We start from the raw sequence: 8870 nt of genomic DNA on the forward strand, positions 1-8870 counted from the left end.
AGTCTCTTTGGCTTATCTACCACAAAGAGAAAGTTATAACAAAATTGCCAAAGTCATTGAATCTGGGAACCTGGGAACTGGTTTTAAAGTAGGACCAATGTGATTCCAGGGAAATGAAGCTTGAATAGTAATTTAGAAAATCTACTTTGCTGATAGTTGCATCTCAGGAACAAGGAGGTCAGAATCCATGTGCCCCATTGCTGTGATTCCACAATGAAGACAGAATTCAATTTGATCGTAACCACGTGGTAAGAGAAAATTGCATAGTAAGAAAAGAACTACACAATGCAACTGATAAAACAAACTTACGTTGAAGAGGCTGAGTTATTGTGAGAGTTTCTTAAGAGAAATATTTTGGTTTCATATGAAATATACTTATTTCATTAAACTTTTCCTATTGAGATGAAAAGTTAGGCATGAGACTGTCTCTTCTTTCTTGACAATGAGCAACATACTAACTTGAATCCAAATGAGTCTATTATTCAAGTTAGTGCTTGGAAATTATGGATAGTATCTAGTTCAAAGGGTCTTCAGGGACTTTCCATATTTCAAAAATGTCTAGCCAAAATGTCTCTCTAATAATGATGTATATTTTTAGTTGACTTTACTTTCAATTAAGGCTGATAAGTTCTGATTTGCTATTATGAATCTTTGATGTAAAATAGAAATAGGAAGTAATTATTACTGTTTAAAAATCTGCTTGTTTGCTAGACAAAATCTTTGCTTACATGGTATCAATGGAGAAAAAGTGACTAATTAAATATAACCTAAATGGATAAAAGCTTAAAGACCCTGAGTTAGCCTTCATATAAAACCTAGGAGAGAATTCATGAATCAAAAGTCACTTACTGTCTTAAAAATAATAATAGGAAGATATGTAGCGCAGGATAGCTTGGAACTGGATCAAATGTTGAAGCATATCATCTACTCATCTGTCTCACTCCCTTTTCTTCCTTCCTTTTTTTGTCGCTGCTTCCTCTCTCTCTCTCTCTCTTTCCTTCTCTCTCCTTCCCCCTACTGTCTCCTCCCCCCCACACACACTGACTCACATATTCACATGTATAAACACACACATAGACCAATAATTGTACCACTGACTGACCACTCTTCTGTCACTGGCCTCTCACTCACAAATAGCCCTCCTCGGACACTCCCCAAGCAGCAACTTTCAACCAGAACAGGAAGGTGGAGTCCCCAGGTCAGTTCCTGACAGGATGTGCCTGTTACCTCAGCACTATCATTTTGGCTGGAAACTGTGTTGGCAGAACATATCCAGGAACAAAAAGAGGAATTACATCTAGAGGAGCAGAAGCTTCAACAAACTTCTGCAAAGGAGGTGGTACTTGACCCCACTAGCCTAGAACAAGCTAGAACTAAACACTCAAATTACATAATTGGTAACAATGCATTTCAGCAGACATAGGAAGTTGAAATCCAAATTTCTGTTTAAATTCAACAAAACATTCATGGAACTCACTAATAGGAAGGATGACTTAAATGTCTAATTCAGTGTTAGGAAAAAACCTACATAAATTCAAGTATGTAGAATGTATAAAAGCAGCATTCATTAGTACATACTTACTTCAGAAGTTTGACTCTATAACCACATTTACTCACTAAAAAGCCAAACGATGATATAAGTTAACATGATGCTGGGCTACAAAATTTTAAATTTGATATAATAACAAAATTTTGTGTATGTGTGTTTCTTATTCTTTTTAAAAGTTCAATATTATTAGAAAATGAAATTTAACGCAAATATTTATGGAAATTTATGAAGCACCTCTAGAGAATACAGTTTTTGCAAACCATTGGTTTAATTAAGACACTGCAATAATCTGACCACAAGAACAGAGAATTTTTAATACCTCTTCCCTCAGACACAAATAATTGATAATTTAAAAATAGATCACATTTCTGAGTGCCTGGATGGCTCAGTGGGTTGATCGTCCCACTTCAGCTCAAGTTATGATCTCATGGTCCGTGAGTTCAAGCCCCGTGTCGGGCTCTCTGCTGACAGTTCAGGGCTTGGAGTGTGCCTCGAATTCTGTCTCCTCTCTCTGTCTTCCCTCTCCCACTTGCACTCTGTCTCTGTCTCTCAAAAATAAATAATAATAAAACATTTAAAAAATTTTTTAAAAATAGATCACATTTCCTGTTTTCCAATTTAGGATTAGTCCTATGTGTATAGTCAGAACTTACTTCCATAAAGATTTCTTGAATACTGGGCAAGATTAGCCAATGCTCATCATAGCAAACTTGAAGAATGTCGAGAAGTGGACTCACTTAAAATAACCGCTTTATAGTAGAGGTGTCATATTGCTTCCCCTCATATTCCACCACTCTCCCACACCACTGACACTGCCTGGAGACTAGGTGTAGCTGGGTGGAAAAGGTGAGTTGAATCAATGATATTATTATTTCTTGGGACACTGAACTATAATACAAGAAAAGAGCCTACCACTTATCACACAAGCACAAGGGAGATATAAAAATATAATTCTCTTGCTGTGGCCAAAGAGTCTATTACAAGCTGAGGCCCTTTGGAAGCCAATTACTAGTAAAACAAACAATCCCATGGAATGCAGAGTCCTGCTAACAGTACAACACTGGGCTGAAATTTCACAAACTTTTGCAACTGAATTCTGAATTTCCCCAAGAAATCCAAAGTTATTACACTTGATGCTTTTAGATTTCCATGAGATCTCCTTTCTCATTTCATGTGTATTCCCATGATAAATCCCATACTTGAGCTAACCTGAATGAGTTTCTGTTTCTTGCAAGAAAAAGCACCTGATTCATGGACTATAATCTCTATTGCATTCTTCTATAAACAAGTCACTGTGGAGAGTCATTTGCTTTTTAAGAATTTAAATGTGTGCATAAAATCAATGTCTACCATGCTTCTAAAAATAAACATTCATCCCATCTCTAATCTTAAATTTCTGTCAATCCATATATGGTTCAATTCTTCTATTTTGAGAAGAGCAAACAATTCTAAACAGAGTCTTACAAAGAACCAAGCTAGAATTATACAGTGCAAAGCTCTAAAAGTCATATAAAAGCAGCGAAAAAAAATACCATATAAATCTCTGAGTTCATGGATTTATTTTTTTTCTACAAAATGTTTAAAACACATACTGTATAAAAGTTGAACCAGGATGCTTCAGGAAAGGGCACACACACAGATCTTGCTCCTTTTGGAAAAAAAATTTACTTTTTGAAATATTTTATTCCATGTGCATTTCAAAAGAATAGTCAAATAGTGTCTTTTGTTGTTTGGGGATGAAATGTTTTGTGTATAACTGTTATGTCCATCAGATCCCATGTGTCATTCAAAGACATTGTTTCTTTATTGATTTTCTGTTGGGATGATCTACCCATTGATGTAAGTGGATGTAAGAGTAAAAGTCCCCTATTGTTACTGTATCACCATCAATTTCTCTTTATACACATTGATATTTGCTTTATGTATTTAGGTGTTCCAGTGTTGGGTACAAGATATTTATAATTGCTATATCCTCTTGTTGAATTGATCACTTTATCATTATGTAGTGCCCTTCTTTGTCTCTTGTTATAGTCTTTGTTTTAAAGTCTATTTTGTCTGATATAAGTTTTCCTACCTCAGCTCTTTTTTTTTTTTTTTTGCTTCCATTTGCACAGTGGATGTTTTTCTTTTTCTTTTTTTAAAAATGTTTATTTATTTATTTTGAGAGAAAGAAGAGTATGTGCACAGAGGGGCAGAGAGAGAGGGAGAGAGAAAATCCCAAGCAGGCTCCACACTGTCAGCGCAGAGCCTGATGTGGGGCTCAAACTCACAAACCATGAAATCATGACCTGACCCAAAATCAAGAGTCAGATGCTTAACTGACTGAGCCACCCAGGCCTCTGTGCGTGGTTAATGTTTTTCTTAGGTTTCAGATGAGTCTCTCATAGGCCGCATATAGATGAATCTTGTTTTTTTATCCATTCTGCCACCCTATGTCTTCTGATTGGAGAATTTAGTCTACTGTATTTAAAGTGACTATTGATAGGTATGTACTTATTGCCATTTTAAAATTTGTTTTCTGGTTTCTCTTGTAGTTCTTTGTTCCTTTCTTCTCTTACACTCTTTCTTTGTGACCGATGAGTTTATAGTGTTATGTTTGGCTTTCTTTCTCTTTATTTTTTGTCTCTCATAGGGTTGTGGTTACCATGAGGTTGATATATAACATTCTATATAGCATTATATAGCAGTCTACATTAATTTGATGGTCATTTAAATTCTAAAAGAACACAGAAAAATAAAAAAAAAAACATTTTTTCTCCTTCTCCTTTTTTACTCCCTTTCCATGTTTTATGTATATGTTGACATATTTTACATCTTTTTATTCATAATTCTCTCATGTCTAATTATGGCCATTCCTTTTCTACTTGAAGAAGTCCCTTTAACAAGTCTTAGAGGGCTGGTGTGGTCTTTTGTATGTCTGGGAAACTCATTATCTTTCCTTCAAATTTGAATGATCACCTTGGGTGATATAGTGTTCTTGTTTTTTTGTTCTTTGTTTTTGGTTTCTTTGTGCTTTTTTTTTTTTTTTCCTTTCAGCACTTTGAATATATCATGCCATTCCCTTCTGACCTGCTGAAAAATCAGCTGGTAGCCTTATAAGTTTTCCCTTGTAGGTAATTTTTTGTTTATCCCTTGCTGCTTTTAAGATTTGGTTGAATTAAACTATTCCGGGAAAATTCATTCAGCTCTCCGGACATTGAATTCTATATTATTTAGCGTTAAAACCAAGTGTTAGTCAACTCATATGTGGTTACGCAGAAATGGCAGAGAGTCCCCATGAAACATGCATGATGTGTCAGAAAATATATTTCATGCCTAGATTATGGAACTTTAATGTATACTGTTCATAATGTTTTCTAAAAAGCCTAATTGGGTTTGCTATATATCAAAATATGAATAAGCATCACTACAATGTAGATGTATTTTATCACTAACCCATGAAATTACTTTATGGCATTTTAGCCCAATGGAAATTGCCGTAGTTATAAAAAATGTAACATATTTAACACTTATTCATTTATTTAAAACCATTTTTTAGTTCTTACTAAGTATAAGGCACTTGTACTTGTGTGTGTGTGTGTGTGTGTGTGTGTGTGTGTGTGTGTGTGTATATATATATGAAGTTGGCCTGTGGTGAAGTCAAGAACCATTCAGAAATACAGAATATAGTTATTTTGAAAAATCATGAGGGCCCAACTTCAGTTGTTGTGTAGCTGTGATATGTTTATCAAAGCTAGAGAAAGTCAACATAATAAACAGGCAGGCTTAGAATATTTCCTACCTCCCTGAGTCCTAATATTTGGTCCCGAAGGTTTACACGGATTTACCGGCAAGTCATACTCACAGCATATATGCTGCCCGCTCTCCTGCGCACGTGGCTTTCACTCCCCACTCTCCCAGGTTACATTCACCTTGCCCCCTCCCCTTGTGACTAAAGTATGAGTAAGACAGCTATCCGGGGGTGAAGGAAAAAACCGATTTGAATCAGGAATTTTTCTTTGAAAAGGCTAATGAAGTAACTAATGTTCTTAGAATAAGCTTCTTTGCTATGACATTGGCAAATTGAAAACGGGACTTTATTCCTTTTAATGAAGCATATATTGGGGGCGAGTCAATATCATAACTTCTGCAAAATATCTTGAGATCCATTTCAGAATCTCTAAGTAGTAGGAATATATATTTTGGTTTTGTTCAGATTTACTTAACATGAGTTATACCCTATATAAAGTAAAAGAAACACATAAATGCATTGTTTTCAAAATATAAAAATGAAAATAATGTAAGAAAAATAGGAGACTTTAATGGCAGACCTGCACTGGTTGTATTAAATGCACCAACCAATGCAAACTGCTCATGTAAAATTCTAGCACTTCCTTCTTCAAGAACTGGACCATCATGAAAGGGGGCCCCCAAAGGGCCCATATCAATTTCAGGAGCCTGAGGAGCTGATGTAAATCTTTAGTTAGACTAAAGCCTTACCCAATTACTTCAGGTTTATGGTGATCAACACCAAGAAGACCTAAAAAGATACAAACAGGAAGAGGTTTAGGGTAGAAGCAGTGCTTTAGGAATAAACATCTAATCATCACGTGAGGCAATAGGGATCAGTTCTCTTCCTGGAGCAAGAGCTAACTGGGTGCGAAATGGAAGGCCAAGTAGTGCCAAGTAATCATGCTATGTTTTTGGTTGTTCCTTTCTGCATCCTAAATAGTCTTAAAGATCTCACATCAATCCTACCTCCTTCACAAAATCCCTATTTATTTCACATTGACCTTGCCTCTCTTTTAATTTTTCCCACACTTTATGGCTTATGCCACACAATCAAGACATAAGTACATAGTGTTCTACATTATACTCAATTTCTTTCAAACCTGTTAGTTGTGACCTTCTTAGTTCTCTGAGAGCAGGGATTGTGTTTCATCCTTTTTCTATATTCCACAGTATTTGCACAGAAGACATAGACTTCGCTTTTTGGGTAATTAATTGAAAGTGCTTTCCTAACTAAATTCTTGAAATTTGTAAATTATTTCTAATCACAGTTAGTAGAGGGAAAACCGATTTGCTTATTTCTTTATCCCTCTCAATAACTCCCTTAGTAGAAGAAGCCAGGCTTCTAGGATCTCTGTGATAGAAAACCTAAGACTAGAACAATTATTAAACGGTATTTTTCATGCACCAATTCTGGGAACACTTTATTTCCACTCACACAAGAATGGTAGAAGAGGGTACATAAGTAAGGCAGCAACAACTATCTTTAACGCAGAACAGGAAATTATAAGAAAATCTTCTCCAAACGCCCCAAAGGTCTTATTTCTATATAAAAAGAAAAGAAACATTGCAATAGACATTCCCTGAAGTGAGAACTTTTTAAGTGGTTTCTTTTATCAGGGAGAGGGCAGTTTAGAGAGAAGCAGACCATTTGTAAATATTATTTCTGTCTTTTTGAGAGCTTTTCATAAATGGTAAGTTATTGTAGAAGCTTTTTTCTCAATATGTTCTATAAACTTTACATATTGTAATATGTATCGTTTGCATGACCATCTAACAACAAAGTTTCAAATCATTTCTAGATGAAAGATCATTACTACACCTTCTCCTGAGACAGAGGATGGCTTCACGCCACTTAACTAAGCAATGATTTTGCCTTCAGACTAAAGAATCATTAATACTATAATATCTGCCAGCCACCAAAACAAAAACTGGAAACTAAGTAGATTACTTAACTACTAAGGAAGAATAACTCTAAATATCATAGGCTTATCTGCTACTATTTTGTATGATAAAGACAAAATTTGTTTATAGCTTATTTTAATTGATGCAATGCACTCCCTCTTTTAGAATTTATAAACAATGCATTTTCAAGAATAATTTTGGAAAAATTATTTCTATGACATTTGTTTCTTCATATTCTCTCACAGTTCTTGATAAAGTCAATAATATATAATTGTTTTTAAAACCCAATCACATATTTCAACATCTATTTTAAAGAGAAGTTTTATTTTTGATTCACATTTTTATTATTTCTTATATACATTTTCTAACTCCAGTTTCTAATTACAGGTTAATATTGACTATAGCAATTATTTTAAATTAACTTTCACTCACCTTATTTCCAATTGCATTATGGTTTCTGGAGAAGGGATAAATGGCCCAAGCTGCATCCTACCCAGACAAAGTTCATAAATTATCTTTTTACTAAAACTACATATATCAAATCTAACCTGGAGACAGATTTTCTTGACTTTAAAATACATCACTTATTAATTTTGCTGTAAAACACATACTAAAATATTTCAGACTGTACTATCTTTAACAACAAACATGTTTAAGACCACAAAGATGTCATTTTAATGCCGTGGAATCTGAAAGTATAAATGTGCCCTTTGAGAAAAGCATACAGAATAAGTGGCTCTTCTTGTCCAGTTTTGATTAAAAGAAGACCATGGGCTCCATTGTGGTGTAAGAAAGGAGTCTTTTGAGTAATCCAAGGTACCCCCCCCAAAAAAATTTTTTTAAATGTAGTACTATAAATGTCTTGTCTCGGTATGAGAAGTTAAACACACAAAGCAATCACAATACATTTAGTTAATTCAAGAGATTTAGTGGCTTAACTACTCAGGCTAGACAAAAGGATTACTGCATATGACTAGGCTCTCCTCTTGATCATAAGTTATAGATACTTTGCCTCCTGACATCTAATGAAGGCCTCTCTCGGTCTCCAAATTGTTTTACTCTAGAGCTCCTCTTGTTTTCTCAGAAATATAATCTTTAACCTCAAAGCTTCAGTTAACATCAGTTTGTAGGGTAAAAAGTAATGCAGAAAAGTAAAGCATGGAGTCATAAAAAATGTTAATTGTAATAAACATGTCAGTTCCCCAAACCATGAACACTGTAATCCACATTCTATCAAAACTATGAAATTTTTGGTGGATAAAGATCTCTTTTCCTCTGAGACTACTTTTAAGCTTTGCCTCTATCAGTTTTGGGTCCAGACAAAACTTGAAGTTATAATTCTTTTCCAATATTCATTTTGTAATTCTTCTTTGAATGTACCTAATCTATCACTTGAACAGCAAATGCAATTCTCACTAAATTTGAGAGTTTACAACAATTTGATTTGCACCTTCTCCAAATGAAGCAAATATTGCTTTATATTTCTTGCTTGTAAAAAGTCATTGGTATATGTCAACTACACTTCAATAAGATTTTTTAAAAAGTCATTGGGATATAGGGATGTGCTGCAATAAATTTATTAACACAGCAGCAAATTCTTCAATAGCTACATTGTTTTATCACTAGGAAGAGGAAATACTTTGCAGGC

This window comes from Panthera tigris, chromosome B4, assembly GCF_018350195.1.
Source record: "Panthera tigris isolate Pti1 chromosome B4, P.tigris_Pti1_mat1.1, whole genome shotgun sequence".
Lineage (NCBI taxonomy): Eukaryota > Metazoa > Chordata > Mammalia > Carnivora > Felidae > Panthera > Panthera tigris.